This window comes from Zalophus californianus, chromosome 12 (genome assembly GCF_009762305.2).
Source record: "Zalophus californianus isolate mZalCal1 chromosome 12, mZalCal1.pri.v2, whole genome shotgun sequence".
Taxonomy (NCBI): domain Eukaryota; kingdom Metazoa; phylum Chordata; class Mammalia; order Carnivora; family Otariidae; genus Zalophus; species Zalophus californianus.
Genome location: NC_045606.1, coordinates 51460189 through 51481514, shown reverse-complemented (window position 1 = coordinate 51481514; position 21326 = coordinate 51460189). Strand labels below are relative to the sequence as shown.

The 21326-nt window shown below is 39.8% G+C and overlaps 1 protein-coding gene and 1 long non-coding RNA gene across 2 annotated transcripts in view; both read left to right on the top strand.

Moving 5' to 3' along the window:
* POLR1F (RNA polymerase I subunit F) overlaps positions 1-21326 on the top strand; it is a 28479-nt gene that overhangs the window by 413 nt on the left and 6740 nt on the right. The window lies entirely within an intron of this gene.
* On the top strand, positions 26-21175 carry LOC113911946. The gene is made up of 3 exons (XR_003516642.2): positions 26-254; positions 3107-3218; positions 20303-21175. It is a non-coding gene; the product is annotated as an uncharacterized LOC113911946 (long non-coding RNA).

Here is a 21326-nt window from a genome sequence, read left to right as displayed (position 1 = left end):
ACCAGTCTCTTAGTCTTTTCCCCCGCCGAGCGGACAACGCCATAACGTAGCCTGCCTTCTTTTAGGCACAGGAGAGGGCGGCGGGAGAACGTGCTGATGGCGTAACAGAAAAGGGGTGAATGGGAAAGAACGCGCCGGCCACCTGGAGCTTAGGCTCGAGGCGTTCTGGACACTTCATCCGGCCCCAGAGGCCCGTATCTCCCTATTCGGGAACTGTACAGGTCCATTTTATAGGCAAGAAGGGAAACGTAAAGGTGATGTGAATTGTGTCTGTGGAGCGGGTGAAGAAGCTTGTTCTAGAACTGGCGTGTAGGGGTAAGAAGGGGTCTAGAGACCCGGTAGGCCCAGTTCTGTGTGTGAACACTGGAAGTTTCGAATGCAGTACTTAAGTAGATTCTCTGTCATTCTATAGAAAATTGCACATAAAGCATTAGTACAGTCGTTTATTTGTAAACCATGAAAGACAGTTTCTGTTGTTTATTTTGTCTCTGGTACTTTCGCTGGGTTCTTTTGTCTTGGACCTGATCATAGATGAGGAAAGTACAATTTTGTTTTGTTTTTAAGAACAGTTTAATTAGTCTAACTGGCCTATTGTCGGGTTTGAGGGTGAAAAACTTTGTGGTCCATTTAAATTAATATATTCAGAAAAAACTTGGAATTACAAAAGTGGAGGGTCAGAGGGAGGGAGCATGTGTACTTTAATACTGCAGTAGACTACTTTGCCTCAAAAGCAAGGGTGCTAAAACTAGGATGAGTGGAATCCTTAGGGATTCCTTATTGCTCTTCAGGAATTTCATGACCTCCCCTCCCCTTTGGGAAATTTGCAGTCCGTTTTCTTGGGCAAACTATCCAAAATGTTCACTTACTCAAGGGATCCTGAACAGGTTAAGAATCAAGCAAGTCTAGAATGTACAGCTTACTCCGAGCGCCAGCACACTTGTGTGCCTATTCTGTAACTAGGGACTTCGGATTAAAAAAACAACAACAAAGAAAAAACAAGATCCCTGTTCCAAGAACCTGTAAGCTCTAATAAAGATAGAAATGTAAGCCAGATAAATCCAGTGAAGTGTTAAAATTTGACAGAAATCTAAATCTAAATCCTTAAGAGGAAGAGTAGTGAATGTGTTATTAGGACCTCTGAGAACAACTTAATAGGAAAAGGGTTCTTTGAGATGGTCGTATTCAAGGCAAAAAAGTGGCATACACAAATAGCATATATAAAATAGACTGCTTTGGTCAGAGAATTGTAAGTACTATGTAACTGGAGTAAGGTTCATGTTAGGGGAAAGACATTGCCTGCAGTTGGAGAGGAGGGCAAAGACAGCCGGGGGGTGGGCGGGGGACAACTCAGGATGGACATTTTTCTCTTTCCTTCCTGTCTGCTAGGTTTTTGTTTTCCTTTTTCTGTTTGCTTAAGCAGGCTAAGCACTTCATCCTCTCGGTGCCCTCCAACTCTGAAATTTGGTGCGCTCTGGAGAGAGTAGTACATATCAGATCTCTGGGACAGTCGGATATACAGTTTAAGAAGCCACGCTTGGTAGCATTAGCTGGTGGCTTAAGGAGAGTGACACTGGAGACATGGAGACCAATTAAGGGATTGTTACAATTGTGCAAGAGAAAATAGAGAGTATGGATTTGAGAGATTTAAGGATATAAAAATGGTCATAAAGTCTGGGAAGAGGTAGTGTGTGATGTATTTTACCACTTTCTGGAACCAATCAGTGCCTCCACTTGACAGGGTAGGGGGAGCCTCTCCAGTCAGACCATTACACCAGAGATAGAAGGAACTGACTGAATGATAATTTCTGTAACTGAGTGGGACAGTGTGTCCATGTGGAGCAGGTTGCACTATGAACAGATGAGGATTGCCCACTCTACACCCTCCCATCCTCCTACCCCCATTACCACACTGGAGCACCCCAATACCCCAGTGTGGTAAAGACTCTGACTTATTCAGTGTAAATAAAGCAGCACACATCGAACTATGCATTTCTAATTAGGGACCACTCATTGAACATATCAAGATTTGTAGTGTCATTCAACCATTTATCCTGTATAGGTAGGTTTACAGACTTTGGGGCCATCCTGTACAATCAGGAGGACTTGCTTCACTTTAAGAAATGGGAAAAAGGGAATGTTGGGAGGTGGAAGAGGGACAATAAAGTATCCCCCAAACTGAGAAGGCACTTTGAGATTGGAAAATGAAGCAGGTGACTCCATACAGTTCACACAGAGTTTTATTCTGGGTAATTTACTGACAGGGGATTGGGCAGGTGATGATCCAGGCAGCCTCACAGCTATTCTCCACAGTGTCTGGACCTTGGTTCACATTTATAGAGAGTGAAGGGATGTGCAGAGGGCATTGTGGTGAGGTCAGAGGTCTAACACTTAACAGACTTGGTGGCGCCACATGTGCTCAGGAAGAGGGGGGAGGAAAGTATGTTACCCCTACTAGTTATCTAAACTTCAGGGAAGATCAGAATGAGCCTTCCCATATTCTGGTCAGGACACATTAACCTCCAGGGGACCTGGAACCTGTAGCCCTGAGGGAGGTCATCACTTGGACATGAACAAGATGGAGGGCCAAACATGGGGTTGGTATTGTCAGCATTCATGCGCTTTACCCCCAACATCTTTATGGCCCGTTCAGTGTGTAGGGCATGTACATCAAAGCAATTGTGAATTTCAGCATAAGTGGTGGCCCCCAACAGGGAGACGCTTCCTGAGGCAAGAAGGAGGGACAGCAGCAGTGTGAGGCTGGGGCAATAAGACAAATGTTTGAGAGTCAATAGACATGGCAGATATTCATTTGGCAACAAAACAATAGTGGTTTGGTCCCCATACCACCGTGGCTTTTCATCATTCCTCATTCTTGAGTGACAGGAATGACTCCAGCTACTTCCTGCTGAAAAGGTGGGATTGATGAGGATTTTGAGGAATGAAATTCCCTTCTGTCCAATTGCAGATAACCCTTAATATTAAGTTGAGCCCCCATCCTTCATAGAGGCATTTTTTTGGAACTCTAATGTATAGTCTTAGCATCTTATTCCACATTTCATAACGAGGTAGATCAGGTCAGTTCAGTTGAACAGTTGTCTCATTTTAGGAGGTGGTCCTGCAGGTGAGCTTTCAAAGTCAGGCGTGTAAGTGTGTAAGTAGGTGGAAATCCAGATACTCGAGGAAACCAGAATAATTCAGGATCCAGCCCGATGTTAAAGGTAATCAATAAACATTTGAGGACAATTAATCAGAAGTAGAATCTAACCCCCATAAAGATACATTATTGAAACCTAATTTTTTCTCTCCAAAAATCACCCTCATTTCCATCAGCAGTAGCCAAATTAAGACTAATTTGTTTGTAAAACAAGTCCATTTTTAACAAATTTGGCCTAAATATTTACGTAAGTACAAGAATAGTGACTGGCTGCATATGTTCTTTCAGATCTGCTTTGCTGGAACTTTTCATAAGGAATTAGCCATTCAAGGCTAAGAGGCAAGCCAAGTACTTGCCAACAGACTCACTTTTCAGTACCTTTAAGGATCTGATTATTTCCTCGTTTCTTGGGGTCCCCCAAATATCCTGATGTTCCTGAGCCTGTCAGTAGGTGACCTTCCTTGTTTACCTGGTAAGGCTCCTGGGAACTCTGTAAGCAAAGTACCAACTATGCCAGTTATTCCAGGGGGCTTCATTGGCTTCATAAAATCAACCTTAGTTCCTTAAAACTGTGTGGTCATCTGAGTCTATGCATGTCTTTCTCAAATAGGACATTCCAGTCAAAGCCTTGGTAATAGAATCAATTTTTCTAAAGGATTCTTAGTGAACTTATGCAAATAACTATTTAGTGAACTTATTCTTAGTGAACTTATGCAAATAACTATAATTCTTAAGGATTCTTAGTGAACTTATGCAAATAACTATAATTTCCATGAAGGTAAGAATACTCACAGAGTTTCTGAATTCTGGAGAAATCAGGTAGGGAGAAAAAGATAAATATTTCCTTAAATCCTGAAGAGCAAACATTAGAGAACCAGTGATGTTTCAAACAAGGGTCATAAAAACTATAATCATCTTCCTCGATTCATTCAGTCTCATGTTACTAATTTTTTTTCAGTTTGAATACAGTTTTCCCATTATTCCCAGTAAATCTTAGTTGGCTTAGTTTTATGATCTTTAGGGTATCAGAAACCTGTGTTTGTCAAAGTTGTCTCTGTGGTTCTCCTTGAAGATGAAACACATTTGTAAGAGCATCAGAATAGTAACTGCAAATAACAAAAGACTCAAAATGGCCTTGGTTAAAGATCTTACGAAATTTCATTATAGTGTAGTTGACAAGGAAATATTTCTGTGATAGTACTTCAGTAATCAGAATTACAAGTAATGATGTTATACCAGGATATATTAAAACTTTAGGAATTTCATAGCATTCACCCATGCAATATAACCTAAAAAGATTAATCATCACTTATCCGACAATGCTTCCCATGTAATTTACATACCAAATAAATAAGCCTTATTAGTTAAAAAGACTTCTTTTAGAATTTGAATTTTGGGAAATTTGTTAAAAATATCAGAAGGTTTTAAAGCACATGCTTAGGGGCGCCTGCGTGGCTCAGTTAAGCGTCTGCCTTCAGTGCAGGTTATGATCCTAGGGTGCTGGGATCAAGCCCCACTTCAGGCTCCCTGCTCAGTGGGGAGTCTGTTTCTCCCTCTCTCCCTCTGCTCCTCTTCCTGCTTGTGCTCTCCTGCGTGCACTCTCTCTCAAATAAATAAGTAAAATCTGAAAAAAAACACATGCCTGAAAAGGACCACAGATAATTACAAAATTTAAAACCTAACGTAGATGGCAGTAAGAGATTCTAAAGGCAAATACAGAAGGTTACACAGTTGTTAGCAAAACTTATCTTTTTTAATATTGAGAAGATTTAGATTTATTAAGTAATTAAAGACCTGATAGCAAACTTTGTTTTTTCTGGACAGATAAAGGAAAAACCTTTTACGTTTTTCTATCAAGAGTAGACCAATATTCTAGGGAAACCCTGTCATTTCAACAGAGTGAAAGACCAAACTCCAGTCTTAAACCAGTGTACTTTTAAAACTATTAATTCCAATCTTCATCCTAACGACACATTTTTTTGCAAATATTTCGTTTTAACAGACTTCTTACAGTTTTTTAAAAATTTTTATTTATTTTTTACATTAAGATTTTCTCCTGTTTTCCCTCTTTAAATGAGTCTCATTTTAGGACATTACTTTTTTCCCTCTCAACAAAAATGTATTCCCATTCCTCATACTTTCTTACCAAAAACACGTATCTTATTTTCCTTACATGCACAGTTGATTCCCTCATTATTTCCAGTTTTTTTTTTTCAGTAGTCTTCTTAAAGAATTTATTTATTTTATTTTAAGAGATAGCAGGCGCGTGCAGGGAAGAGAGGGAGAGGGAAAGAGATAAGCCCAAGCTGACTCCATGCTGAGTGCAGAGCCCAATGTGGGGCTTGATCCCATGACCCTGAGATCGTGACCTGAGCTGAAACCAAGAGCTGGACGCTTAACTGACTGAGCCACCCAGGTGCCCCTCCAGTAGTCTTAATGACATTTGTTAGAATTCTTTTTATTTGTTTTTAAAAATTTTATTTACTTATTTGATAGAGAGCACAGGCAGGGGGGAGCGGCACAGGCAGAGGGAGAAGCAGGCTCCCTGCTAAACAAGGAGCCCGATGCAGGACTCGATCCCAGGACCCTGGGATCATGACTTGAGCTGAAGGCAGATATTTAACCAATGGCAGACACTTAACCCCCTGAGCCACCCAGGTGCCTGACATTTGTTAGAATTCTTAATGCTTAGACTCTTTACCTTCTCATGAAAACTAAGTAGTAAGCAGTATTAGTTTCAGGTGTACAATATAATGATTTGACAATTCTATACCTTAGTGCTCATGATGGTAAGTGCACTCTTAATCCCCTTCATCTGTGTCACTCATCCCCTTACCCACCTCCCCTCTGGTAACCATCAGTTTGTTCACTTTCGTTAAGAGTCTGTTTCTTGGCTTGTCTCTTTTTTCTTTGTTCATTTGTGTTGTTTCCTAAATTCCACATCTGACTAAAATCATGTGGTATTTGTCCTTTTCTGAGTGACTCTTTTCACTTAGCATTATACCCTCTCCATCTCTCCATGTTGTTGCAAATAGCAAGATTTCATTCTTTTTTTTTTTTTAAAGATTTTATTTATTTATTAGAGAGAGAGAATGAGAGATAGAGAGCATGAGAGGGAAGAAGGTCAGAGGGAGAAGCAGACTCCCCGCCGAGCAGGGAGCCCGATGTGGGACTCGATCCTGGGACTCCAGGATCATGACCTGAGCCGAAGGCAGTCACTTAACCAACTGAGCCACCCAGGCGCCCTTCATTCTTTTTTTATGGCTGAGTAATATACCATTATATATAGCCATCGCTTCTTTATCAGTTTATCTGTTGGTGAACACTCAGGCTACTTGCATAATTTGGCTATTGTAAATAATGCTGTAATAAACAAAGGATGCATATATCTTTTTGAATTAGTGTTGTTATATTCTTTGGATAAACACCTGATAGTGGAATTACTACATCATTTGGTAATTCTATTTTTAATTCTTGGGGGAACCCTCCATACTGGTTTTCACAGTGGCTGCACCTGTTTGATTTCCAACAAAAGTGCACAAGGGTTCCTTTTTCTCCACGTTTGCCAACACTTGTTTCTCGTATTTTTGATTTTGACCATTGTGACAGGTATGAGGTGAATACTCCATTTTGGTTTTGATTTGCAGTTTGATGATGAGTGATGATGAGCATTTTTTCATGTGTATATTGGTCATCGGTATGTCTTCTTTGGAAAAGTGTTCATGCTTTTCCCCCCACTTTTTAATTGGATTATTTGGGGGTTTTTTTGGTGTTGACTTACATAAGTTCTTTATATATTTTTTGGATATGAATTCTTTATCAGATATGTCATTTGCAAATATCTTCTCCCATTCATTAGGTTGTCTTTTACTTTTGGCAATTGTTTCCTTTGCTATGCAGAAGCTTTTGATTTTGATTTAGTCCTAGTAGTTTATTTTGCTTTTGTTTCACTTCCCTCTGGAGACATATCTAGAAAAATGTTGCTAGAGTTGATGCCAGAGAAATGACTGCCTTTGCTTTCTTCTAGGATTTTTATGGTTTCAAGTCTCACATTTAGGTCTTCAATCCATTTTGAGTTTATTTTTGTATATGGTAAGAAAGTGGTCCAGTTTCATTGTTTTCACATGTAGTTGTCCAGTTTTCCCAACACCATTTGTAGAAGAGACTGTCTTTTTCCCATTGGATAGTCTTGCCTCCTTTGTTGAGGATTAATTGAGCATATAATCGTGGGTTTGTTTCATGGGCTGTTATGTTCCGTTGATCTTAATGTGTCTATTTTTGTGGCACTACCATACTGTTTTTATTATAACTTTGTAGTATAACTTGAAATCTGGGATTGTGATACTTGCAGTTTTGTTGTTCTTCAGGATTGTTTTGGCTATTCAGGGTCTTTTATGCTTCCTTAGAAATTTTAGGATTATTTGTCCTAGTTCTGTGAAAAATTGTTGGGATTTTGATTGGGATTGCATTAAGTTTATAGATTGCTTTGGAGAATAATATTGGTTCTTCCAATTCATGAGCTTGGACTATCTTTCCATTTATTTGCGTTGTCTTCAGTTTCTTTAAAATTTTAGAGAGACACAGTGGGGGCGAGAAGGAGAGGGGGAGAGAAACTTAAGCAGACTGTGCTGAGTGTGGAGTCCAATGCAGGGCTCGATCTCATGATCCAGACATCACAACCTGAACCAAAACCAAGACTGGGATGCTTAACCAACTGTGCCACCCAGGCGCCCTGTCTTCAGTTTTTCATTAGTGTTTTATAGTCTTCAGAGTACAAGCATTTCACCTCCTTGGTTAAGTTTATTTTTTTAAAATTTTTTTATTGTTGTTAATCACCATACATTACGTCATTAGTTTTTGATGTAGTGTTCCATGATTCATTGTTTACGTATAACACCCAGTGCTCCATGCAGAACGTGCCCTCTTTAATACCCATCACCAGGCTAACCCATCCCCCCACCCCCTCCCCTCTAGAACCCTCAGTTTCTTTTTCAGAGTCCATTGTCTCTCATGGTTTGTCTCCCCCTCCGATTTCCTCCCCTTCATTCTTCCCCTCCTGCTATCTTCTTCTTTTTTTTTTTTTAACATATGTTGTATTAATTCAGAGGTACAGATCTGTGATTCAACAGTCTTGCACAATTCACAGCGCTCACCATAGCACATACCCTCCCCAGTGTCTATCATCCAGCCACCCCATCCCTCCCACCCACCCCCACTCCAGCAACCCTCAGTTTGTTTCCTGAGATTAAGAATTCCTCATATCAGTGAGGTCATATGATACATGTCTTTCTCTGATTGACTTATTTCGCTCAGCATAACACCCTCCAGTTCCATCCACATCGTTGCAAATGGCAAGATCTCATTTCTTTTCATGGCTGCATAATATTCCAGTGTGTGTGTGTGTGTGTGTGTGTGTGTGTATACGCACCACATCTTCTTTATCCATTCATCTATCGATGGACATCTTGGCTCTTTCCACAGTTTTCTACTGTGGACATTGCTGCTATAAACATCGGGGTGCATGTACCCCTTCGGATCCCTACATTTGTATCTTTGGGGTAAATACCCAGTAGTGCAATTGCTGGATCATACGGTAGCTCTATTTTCAACTTTTGGAGGAATCTCCATACTGTTTTCCAGAGTGGCTGCACCAGCGTGCATTCCCACCAACAGTGGAGCAAGGTTCCCCTTTCTCCGCATCGCCGCCAACATCTGTCGTTTCCTGACTTGTTAATTTTAGCCATTCTGACTGGTGTGAGGTGATATCTCAGTGAGGTTTTGATTTGGATTTCCCTGATGACAAGCGATGTTGAGCATTTTTTCATGTGTCTGTTGGCCATTTGGATGTCTTCTTTGGAAAAATGTCTTCTGCCCATTTCTTGGTTGGATCATTTGTTCTTTGGGTGTTAAGTTTAAGAAGTTCTTTATAGATTTTGGAGACTAGCCCTTTATCTGATACGTCATTTGCAAATATCTTCTCTCATTCTGTCGGTTGTCTTTTGGTTTTGTGGACTGTTTCTTTTGCTGTGCAAAAGCTTTTTATCTTGATGAAGTCCCAATAGTTCATTTTTGCCCTTGCTTCCCTTGCCTTTGGCGATGTTTCTAGGAAGAAGTTGCTGCGGCTGAGGTCGAAGAGGTTGCTGCCTGTGTTCTCCTTTAGGATTTTGATGGACTCCTGTCTCACGTTTAATTTGGAGTCTATTTTTGTGTGTGGTGTAAGGAAATGGTCCAGTTTCATTCTTCTGCATGTGGCTGTCCAATTTTCCCAACATTTGTTGAAGAGACTGTCTTTTTTCCATTGGCCATTCCTTCCTGCTTTGTCAAAGATTAGTTGACCTTAGAGTTGAGGGACCATTTCTGGGTTCTCTCTTCTGTTCCATTGATGTATGTGTCTGTTTTTGTGCCAGTATATCATACTGTCTTGATGATGACAGCTTTGCAGTAGAGCTTGAAGTCCGGAATTGTGATGCCGCCAGCTTTGCTTTTCTTTTTCAACATTCCTCTGGCTATTCGAGGTCTTTTCTGGTTCCATTTGAATTTTAGGATTATTCCATTTCTTTGAAAACGTTGATGGTATTTTGATGGGGATTGCATCGAATGTGTAGATTGCTCTAGGTAGCATAGACATTTTAACAATATTTGTTCTTCCAGTCCATGAGCTTGGAACGTTTTTTCCATTTGTTTGTGTCTTCCTCAATTTCTTTCATGAGTATTTTATAGTTTTCTGAGTACAGATCCTTTGCCTCTTTGGTTAGATTTTTTCCTAGGTATCTTATGGTTTTGGGTGCAATTGTAAATGGGATCGACTCCTTGATTTGTCTCTCTTCTGTCTTGTTGGTGTATAGGAATGCCACTGATTTCTGTGCATTGATTTTATATCCTGCCACTTTACCGAATTCCTGTATGAGTTCTAGCAGTTTTGGGGTGGAGTTTTTTGGGTTTTCCACATAAAGTATCATATCTGCAAAGAGTGAAAGTTTGACTTCTTTGCTGATATGGATGCCTTTGATTTCTTTTTGTTGTCTGATTGCTGTGGCTAGGACTTCTAATACTATGTTGAATAGCAGAGGTGATAGTGGACATACCGGCCGCATTCCTGACTTTGGGGGGGACAGCTCTCAGTTTTTCCCCATTGAGAATGATATTCGCTGTGGGTTTTTCATAGATGGCTTTTATGATATTGAGGTATGGACCCTCTATCCCTATACTCTGGAGAGTTTTGATCAAGAAAGGATGCTGTACTTTGTCAGATGCTTTTTCTGCATCTATTGAGAGGATCATATGATTCTTGTTCTTTCTTTTTATTAATGTATTGTATCACGTTGATTGATTTGCAGATGTTGAACCAACCTTGCAGCCCAGGGATAAATCCCACTTGGTTGTGGTGAATAATCCTTTTTAATGTACTGTTGGATCCTGTTGGCTAGTATTTTGGTGAGAAATTTTGCATCCATGTTCATCAAGGATATTGGTCTGTAATTCTCCTTTTTAGATGGCGTCTTTGGTTTGGGGATCAAGGTAATGGTGGCCTTATAAAACGAGTTTGGAAGTTTTCCTTCCATTTCTATTTTTTGGAACAGTTTCAGAAGAATAGGTATTAATTCTTCTTTAAATGTTTTGTAGAATTCCCCTGGGAAGCCATCTGGCCCTGGGCTTTTTGTTGGGAGATTTTTGATGACTGCTTCAATTTCCTCAGTGGTTATAGGTCTGTCCAGGTTTTCTATTTCTTCCTGGTTCACTTTTAGTAGTTGATACATCTCTAGGAATGCATCCATTTCTTCCGGATTATCTAACTTGCTGGCATATAGTTGATCATAATATGTTCTTATAATTGTATTTCTTTGGTGTTGGTTGTGATCTCTCTTTCATTCATGATTTTGTTGATTTGGGTCATTTCTCTTTCTTTTTGATAAAGTCTGGCCAGGGGGTAATCAATCTTGTTAATTCTTTCAAAGAACCAGCTCCTAGTTTCGTTGATCTGTTCTACTGTTCTTTTGGTTTCTATTTCATTTATTTCTGCTCTTATCTTTATTATTTCTCTTCTCCTGCTGGGTTTAGGCTTTATTTGCTGTTCTTTCTCCAGCTTCTTTAGGTGTAGGGTTAGGTTGTGTATTTAAGACCTTTCTTGTTTCTTGAGAAAGGCTTGTATTGCTGTATACTTTCCTCTTAGGACTGCCTTTGCTGTATCCCAAAGATTTTGAACAGTTGTGTTTTTGTTTTCATTGGTTTCCATGAATTTTTTAAATTCTTCTTTAATTTCCTGGTTGACCCATTCATTCTTTAGTAGGATGCTCTTTAGCCTCCATGTATTTGAGTTCTTTCCAACTTTCCTTTTGTGATTGAGTTGTAGTTTCAAAGCATTATGGTCTGAAAATATGCAGGGTATGATCCCAGTCTTTTGGTACCGGTTGAGACCTGATTTGTGACCTAGGATGTGATCTATTCTGGAGAATGTTCCATGGGCCCTAGAGAAGAATGTGTATTCTGTTGCTTTGGGATGGAATATTCTGAATGTATCTGTGAAGTCCATTTGGTCCAGTGTGTCATTTAAAGTCTTTATTTCGTTGTTGATCTTTTGCTTAAATGATCTGTCCATTTCAGTGAGGGGGTGTTAAAGTCCCCCACTGTTATTGTATTGTTGTCAATGTGTTTCTTTGCTTTTGTTATTAATTGGCTTATATAATTGGCTGCTCCCATATTATGGGCATAGATATTTACAACTGTTAGATCTTCTTGTTGGATAGATTCTTTAAGCAGGATATAGTGTCCTTCCTCATCTCTTATTACAGTCTTTGTTTTAAAATCTAATTTGTCTGATATAAGGATTGCCACCCCAGCTTTCTTTTGGTGTCCATTAGCATGGTAAATGGTTTTCCACCCCCTCACTTTCAATCTGGGGGTGTCTATCGATGGGTCTTGTTTTTTAATCCAATCTGATAGCCTATGTCTTTTGATTGGGGCATTTAGCCCTTTTACATTCAGGGTAACTATTGAAAGATATGAATTTAGTGCCATTGTATTGCCTGTAAGGTGACTGTTACTCTGTATTGTCTGTGTACCTTTCTGGTCTATGTTGCTTTTAGATTCTCTCTTTGTTTAGAGGACCCCTTTCAATATTTCTTGTAGGGCTGGTTTCGTGTTTGCAAATTCCTTTAGTTTTTGTTTTTCCTGGAAGCCTTTTATCTCTCCTTCTATTTTCAATGACAGCCTAGCTGGATATAGTATTCTTGGCTGCATGTTTTTCTCATTTAGTGGTCTAAATATGTCATGCCAGTCCTTTCTGGCCTGCCAGGTCTCTGTGGATAGGTCTATTGCCAATCTAATGTTTCTACCATTGTTGGTTACATATCTCTTCTCCCGAGCTCCTTTCAGGATTTTCTCTTTGTCCCTGAGACTCGTAAGTTTTACTATTAGATGTTGGGGTGTTGACCTATTTTTATTGATTTTGAGAGGGGTTCTCTGTGCCTCCTGGATTTTGATGCCTGTTTCCTTCCCCACATTAGGGACGTGCTCTGCTATTATTTGCTCCAATATACCTTCTGCCCCTCTCTCTTTCTTCTTCTTCTGGGATCCCAATTATTCTAATGTTGTTTCGTCTTATGGTATCACTTTTCTCTCGAATTCTGCCCTCGTGATCCAGTAGTTGTTTATCTCTCTTTTTCTCAGCTTCTTTATTTTCCATCATTTTGTCTTCTATATCGCTGATTCTCTCTTCTGCCTCATTTATCCTAGCAGTTAGTGCCCCCATTTTTTATTGCACCTCATTAATAGCCTTTTTGATTTCGACTTGGTTAGATTTTAGTTCTTTTATTTCTCCAGAAAGGGTTTCTCTAGTAACTTCCATGCTTTTTTCAAGCCCAGCTAGTATCTTTAAAATCATCATTCTTAACTCTAATTCCGATACCGTACTAATGTCTGTATTGAGTAGGTCCCTGGCAGTTGGTACTGCCCCTTGTTCTTTTTGTTGAGGTGATTTTTTTCCATCTTGTCATTTTGTCCAGAGGAGAAAAGATGAATGAAAGAACAAAATGGTAATAGGTTAACAACGTCCCCAGAAAATATATTCTAAACAAATCAGAAAAGACCTTAAACCAGAGGAAAAGAAAGGGACAGAAAGAAAAAAGAAAAAGAAAAGATCAAACAAAAACAGAACAAAACAAAAAAAACAGTATGATCAAATATGATCAGGCTGGTGCATAGATCAGTGCCACACACTAGATTTTGGGTGTATTTTGGTCTGTTAGAAGAAAGGGCCTCCCAAAATTTTAAAGAAAGAAAAACTTCTATATGTACAAAAATAAGGGTTAATACGATGAAGGGATGGAATATGATTGTAAAGATGAAAATTATAAAAAATTTTATAAAAGGAATTGATAAGATAGAAGCTGTTTGAAAAAAAATAGGATTAAAAAAAGGAGAAAATGTGATCAGGCAGGAGACTAGAACAAAGCCATACAGTAGAGATTTAGAGTATATTTTGATCTGTTAGAAGAAACTATCTCAAAATTTTAAAGAGAGAACAACTTATATATATGTGCCAAAAATAAGGGTAACTAATATGAAGGGATACAGTATGATTCTAAAAATGAAAAATAAAAGTTTTTTTAAAAAAAAGATTGATAGGTTGTTGGTTGAAAAGGGGAAAAAGAAAATTAAAAAAAAAAAGACAGTTAAAAAAAAGATGACTTGGAAAGACTAAAGAATCGTGGTAAAAAAGCCATGGATTTTATGTGCAGTATTCCCCTAGCTCTGGAGTTGCGCGGTTCTCATTGATCCATAACTTGGTCTTGGCTGGCTGTTCGTGCTGATCTTCTGGGGGAGGGGCCTGTTGCCGTGGTTCCTAAATGTCTTTGCCGGAGGCGGAATTGCCCCGCCCTTTCCAGGTCCCGGCTAAGTAATCTGCTCGGGTTTGCTCTTGGGAGCTTTTGTTCCCTGCAAGCTTTCTGTACAGCTTTGGAGGACGAGAGTGAAAATGGCGGCCTCCCAGTCTCCTCCCCGGAGGAGCCGAGAACTCGGGGCCCCACTTCTCATGAGCCCCCAGAGAAAAGCAGTCAATCACTCCAGTCTCTCCGGTCCCTGGCCACACTCCGTGCTCACCTGGCCTGTGACCCAAGTGTTTCTAGCAGATCCCTGCAGCACGCTCCTGCGCCGCTCCTACCAGGGGAGGAAGGGGAGTCTCCCTGGATCTGCCGCTTGTTGGGTCCCTGCTGGAAGAGCAGTGGCCCAACTGTGCCACATATCACGGCTTATGGCAACCCCGAGCTGAGAGCCCGAATCTTGGCTCTGTCTCTGCAGCTGGCTTCCCCGCTCTGATACCTGGGAGCTCTGCCGCACTCAGGCACCCTGGTCTTTCTGTGACACTGGGGGTCCTGAGACCACACTGTCTCACGAGGGTTCCACCCCCCATTTAGCCACTGGAGCGACGTCCCTCAGCGGAGCAGACTTCTAAAAGTTCCAATTTTGTGCTCCGCTGCTCCATCACTTGCCAGAAGAGGCGGTTGGAGTCCCGCTCCCCCACCATCTATCCTCCCGAATATCGCCTCGGATTCACTTCTCCGCACGTCCTACCTTCCAGGAAGTGGTTGCTTTTCTGTTCAGAGTTGCTGCTATTTTCTTCGATCTCCTGTTGAGTTCTTAGGTGTTCAGAATGGTTTGATCCCTATCCAGCTGAATTCCTGGGACTAGATGAAATCCAGGTCTCCTACTCCTCTGCCATCTTGCCCAGCTTCCTGGTTAAGTTTATTCTTAAGCATTTTATTATTTTTGGTGCAATTGTAAGTGGGATTGTTTTCTTAATTTGTTTCTGCTACATTATTAGTGTATAAAAATGCAACAGATTTCTGTATGTTCATTTTGTATTCTGTGACTTTACTGAATTCTTTTATCAGTTTTAGTAGTTTTTTGGTGGAGTCTTTCAGGCTTTTTTTTTTTTAAAGATTTTATTTGAGAGAGCGTGTGCGAGCAAGAGTATGAGTCGAGGTGGGGGGGACAGAGGCAGGAGGGGAAGAAGCAGACTCCCTGCTGAACAGGGAGCCTGTCCTGGGGCTTGTTCCCAGGTCTCTGGGATCATGACCTGAACCAAAGGCAGACGCTTAACCAACTGAGCTACCCGGTCTCCCTGAGTCTTTCAGGTTTTCTGTGTATAGTATCATGTCACATACAGTGAGTGAAATTTTTGTTTCTTCCTTACCAATTTGGTTGCCTTTTTTTCCTTTTCATTGTGTAATTGCTCTGGTTGGCACTTCCAGTACTCAGTGAATAAAAGTGGTGAGAGTGGACATTTTTGTCTTCTTTCTGTTCTTTGGGGACAAGCTTTCAGTTTTTCACTATTGAGTATGATATTAGCTGTGGGTTTTTCATATATGGCCTTTATTATGTTGAGGTATGTTCCCTCTAACCTAGTTTGTTGAGGCTTTTTGTCCTAAATGGCTGTAGCACTTTGTTAAATGCCTTTTCTACGTCATTTGAAATAACAGGGTTTTTTCGTTTTGTTTTAAGATTTTATTTATCCATTGAGAGAAACCAGGCACATGAGCAGGGGGGAGGGGCACAAGAAGAGGAAGAAGCTACTCTGCACGGTGCAGGGAGCCTGCCTCAGGGCTCGATCCCCGGACCCTGAGATCATGACCTGAGCCAAAGGCAGATATGCCTAACCAAGTGAGCCATCCAGGTGCCCTGAAATGATAGTTTTTATTCTTTCCCTTTTTGATGCAGTATATCACATTGATTGATTTGCAAATATTGAATCTCTCTTGCTTCACAGGAATAAATCACACTTGATCATGGTGAATAATTTCTTTAACATATTGATGCATTCAGTTAGCTAACATTTTGTTGAGGAATTTTGCATCTATGTTCATCAGAAATACTGGCCTGTGGTTCTTTTTTGTGGTGTCTTTTTTGGTATCAATATAATGCTGGCCTCCGAATGAATTTGGAAGCTTTCTTTTCTATTTTTTAGAATAGTTTGAGAATAGTAAGTATTAAGTATTGAAATGTGTGGTAGAATTTACCTGTGCAGTTATTTGGTCCTGGACTGTTGTTTGTTGGGAGTTTTTAGGTTATTCATTCAATTTCATTGCTGGTAATCAGTCTGTTCAAATTTTCTGTTTCTTCTTTATTCAGTTTTGGGTGGTTTTAAGTTTCTACGCAGTTATCCAGTTCTTCTAGATTGTCCAATTTGTTGGTATATAATTTTTATTATATTTTTTATTTTATATATTTTTAATTTTTTAATGTCTTAAAATGCTTTATATTTCTCTGATGTTGGTATTTCTCCTCTTTCAATTCTGATTTTGTTTGAATTTTCTCTCTCCTTTGAAGATTATGGCTAAAGGTTTATCAATTTTGTTAATCTTTTCAGTGACCCTGGTCCTGGTTTCATTGATCTGTTCTATTTTTTAGTTTTTATTTTATTTCTGCTCTAATCTTTATTATTTCCTTCCTGCTATTGGTTTTGGGTTTTGTTTGCTCTCTTTCTAGCTCCTTTGGGTGTAAGGTTAGTTTGAGATTTTTCTTGTTTCTTGAGGTAGGCCTGTAGTGCTATAATGTTCCCTCTTAGAACAGCTTTTACCGCAACTCCAAAACATTTTTGACCCTTGTGTTTTCATTTTTATTTGTCTTTGTGTAATTTTTTATTTCCTCTTTGATTCTTATGGCTGACACATTCACAGTTCAGTAGCATGTTACTTAATCTCCATGCAGTTGTGTTCTTTTAGTTTTTTTTTTTCTGGTTGATTTCTACTTTGATAGCATTAAGGTTGGAAAAGATGCATAGTATGACTTCAATTTTTTTGAATTTGTTGAGACTTGTTTTGTGAGCTAACGTACCTACTTTGGAGAATATTTTGTGTGCATTTGAAAAGAATGTGTATTTCCTGTTTTAGGATGGTATGTTCTGTATTTATCTGTTAGATCCATCTGTTCCAGTGTGTCATTCAGAGTCACTGTTGATTTTCTGTTTGGATAATCTATCTATTGATGGGGGTGGGGTATTAAAGTTCTCTACTATTATTGTATTACTATTGATTATTTCTTATGTTTGTTACTATGTTTACTAGTGATGTGTTCCTCTAACTTTTGTTTGAGAAATCCTTTATCTCTCCTATTTTGAATAGAGTATCCTCATGGCTGTTCTTTTTTTCTTTTTCCTTGAATGTATCAAGCCGCTTTCTTCTGACCTGCAGTGTTTCTGCGGAAAACTCCACTGATAGCCTTATGGAGTTTCCTATATGTAACTGTTTTCTTTTCTCTTGATGCTTTTAAAATCCTCTTTTTATCATTATTTTTTGCCGTTTTAATTACCGTGTGTCTTGGTATGGACAGTTTGGGTTGCTTTTGTCTGGGGCTCTCTGTGCCTCCTGGATCTAGATGTCTGTTTCCTTCCCAGACTCAGTAAGTTTTCAGCTATTATTTCTTCAAATAAATTTTCTGATCCCTTTTGTCTGTTTTCCTTCTGGGATCCTCATAATGCAAATGTTATTATACTTGATAGTGTCCTCAGTTCCTTTAATCCATTTTCATTTTTTATTATTTGTTTCTCTCTCCTGTTCATCTTGATTGCTTTCCATTATGCTGTTCTCAAGGTCGATGATCCATTCTTCTGCATCCTCCAGCTATGATTTATTCCCTCTAGGATATTTTTAATTTCACTTATTGAGTTCTTCATATCTAATTGTTTCTTTTTTATGTTTACTGTTTCTTTTTTTTTTTTTTTTTTTTAAGATTTTATTTATTTATTTGAGAGAAAGAATGAGAGAGAGAGAGAGAGAGCGCATGAGAGGGGGGAAGGTCAGAGGGAGAAGCAGACTCCCCGCTGAGCAGGGAGCCCGACGTGGGACTCGATCCCGGGACTCCGGGATCATGACCTGAGCCGAAGGCAGTCGCTGAACCAACTGAGCCACCCAGGCGCCCTGTTTACTGTTTCTTTGTTGAGGGTCTCACTGATGTCTTTCACTCTTCTCTCAAATCCAGTGATCATCCTTATGATCATTATTTTCTCTATCAAGTATATTATCCCATTTCGTTTAGCTCTCTTCTTGTGAATTTGTACTGTTCTTTCATTTGGGACATATTCCTTCTCATTTTGTCTATTTCTGGGTGTATGTGTTAGGAAAGTCATTTGCTCTTGAAAGTAATGCCCTTAAATACAAGAGGTCTTGTAATGCCCTGTAGTGCAATGTTTCCTGTTCGCCAGAACCTGGCAGTTCTGGGGTGTCTGTTATGTGTGTTGTGTGTGCCCTGCTTTTGTGGCTGAGACATGTTTTCCTTCATTCCAGTCGTCTGCAGTGGCTCTCTTTGCCTGTGTGGGCAGGGTTTGGTCCATGTGTTGTTAGTGGGCTAGTCTGGGGCCACCTTGGGCTTGAATTGAGCCAGAGCAGTCTTTTGCCAGAGCTGTGGTAGCACCAAACTCAAGGGTGCTTTCCCTGTGTGGTCACCTGAGAAGCTTTTGCTGGTGGGTTGGGTCTGCTGTTAGACCAATGTCTGTCCCCAATCCACTGCTGGGGCTGCAGCTTGACTGGTGTGTACTATTATTTTCCCTCTCCCGGGGGCAAGTGTCACTTTGGAGTGGTGCTGGCCCCTGTTGGGGCTTGCAGCACTGCTTTGAATGGGCTTCAGCCAAGATCTGCAGGAGAACAGGGGAGCTGGGTGTGCTGCATGCAGTGCCAGCAAGGTCTACTACATTGATCTGCTGTGGGAGAGGAGCTAAAACATCCTGGGAAAACTGCAGAGGGCTGGAGGGGGTGGATCCACATAAATATGTGGCTGGGGCATGCTTTTAGCAAGCTAGGTGTAGGTTGTTGTGCTGTGCTGGGTCCTGTATTTAGGCTGGGGGCAGGTGTTGGGGAGGGAAATGGTGCCCACCAGCTCTTTTGTTCTTAGAGAAATCTCCCAAAGTTCCCTGCCTCTTCAGCCCATGCTCTGAGATTATTAAATAAGTCTCTTTCCTGTATACCCCAGGCATTTTTCAAACTACTGCTTCTGTGCTGTATCTCAGTGGGGCTGTTTGTTCTGTCTCTTTAAGGGCAGGGACTCTGTTTTCTGTCCCCCTCCTGCCTCTTAATGTATTGAGGCTGCTGCTTTTTAAAGCTCTAGGTGTTAAGTCCTGTTGGTTGTTTAAAAAACAACAACAACAAACCAAAAACAAAAAAAAAATGGGAGAAGCCAGGCCCCTTAGGTTTTTCAAAACCAAATGTTTATGGGGATTTGTCTTGTCAGTGCAGCCCCCCAACCTGGGGAGCCTGGGGCAGGTCTTCTCCTCTCCCCTCTCTGCCCTCACAGAGTCTCTCCCTCCTAAGGTCAGTCCCCCTCTATGGTACAATCTTTCAGTAAGGATAAAACATGTTTATGAAGAGATCCAAATTTATCCTTACTTTTTCCATAATAAGACAGAAGTAGATAAACATGTTTTGTAATCAATATTTTCAGTATTTTATTTGGAAAAAAATTTAGATGTCCAATGAATGGTTTCTCAAGGGTTTCACGGATTTACGCAAATCCTTTTGGGTTTAGGTTCTGTGGTCCCATTCCCTAGTTACCAATTTTGAACGCTACAGAATCCAATACCTCTCTCTTAAAGGAAATAGTTTGCATTACTACCTTTACTATCATGAAAATACATCTTTACTGTGAATTGAAACTTAAAGGTATATAATGTACCTTCACAATTGCAAAAAAAAAAAAAACTTGTAAGTGCTCCAACATAATACCATAAAATATGTTTCCGTGTGATAATGCTCAAGCATGACTACATGGAAAGACTAAAGTAGTTTGAGTTCTGCACTGATACCTAGAATCGTCAATGTGTCTGTTACAAGGGTGGATTGACGCAGGGGTTTTGAGTTGACGACTGAGCACACATACAGTGTCTCCACTGGTGAAATGCTTTTCTGAAGTAATGAGTAGTTCTCAGTAGAGTTCCCTACTTAATAATCCACCCTTGAATTTGCTACTACATTCCTGGAAATTTTAATGTATATTGAAATGATACAAACGTGACTTTATGCTGATTGTGTGTGTGTGTGTGTGTGCGCGCACGCGCATGCGTGTATATATAAGTAAATATGTACACATATTTAGATATTTATATATATTTAGAACTAAATTCTATGTCCACCTATTTACGAACCCATTTGTTCCCTCATTCAGAGGTCATGTAGACTTCTGGGTTTTCTGTGCCTCTAAGATTGTCCTAGTGATGTAGTTCCTGCTTGGGAAAACATGCAGAAATTAACAGTTGAAAAAAATGCTTTCTGGAGGAAGTCTCTGAGTTAAGTCTCTGAGTTTATGGTCTTTTTTGATTTGATAGTTATTAAAGTTCCTTTCCAGTGGTTCCCGGCTGTTTTATTTAAGCAACAGCTATTAGGGATAAATTCTTTCTCTTAGACTGTGTGAATAGTTTTAGAAATTTAATAGAGTTCAACAAAAATGTTCTTTGCTCTCAAGGACCTTAGATTTGTGTATGGAATGCAAAGATACAATACATAGTCAATAAAATGAGATTAAATTCAGTGATGATGCTGTGCCACAGTGTCTTCTAGGAGTGCAGGAGGAGTGATTTCAACCTTGCCTTGGGGAGTCTGGGAAGTTTTCTTGAACACGTCGAAGTAGTGGGTGTGGTAGTGAAGCCACCAGGTGTGCCTCCTTAGTAAAAATTTAAGTATTTGGAAATGACATTTTGAAATAGTAGCTGTCCCCTAAACTTGTCATACTACGTAAACTAAAGTAGCAAATTCAGTTCTTGATAAATAAAACTACATATTTTATTTATTAACATTTCTATTTATTACTAACAGTTGTAGTTTGAGGATTTTTCTCCCTTAAGTTATTGGCTTTAATATTTAGGGGCTTCACCTGTGACTCTAATACTTCTCTTACTAGGGACCATCTAGTATAGAAATTCAGTAATAGCAGATAATACCAAAATCGCCTTCAGTTATACTCAGAAATAGAGACATTTTTCTTGCAAGTCTTTTTTTTGTCTCATTCTAGCATGACTAGGATTCAAATGCATAGCTAATAGGTCAACCTATTGCTCATGCATAATTGGACATTTTGTTTCTCGATACCTATTTGGAATAATCATTTTTAACTTAGTCAATATATTGGAACCCTTTGGTGAAATTGAATTACTCAAGTAGTTAGGGATTAATCATATGCTCTTGTGTTTTGG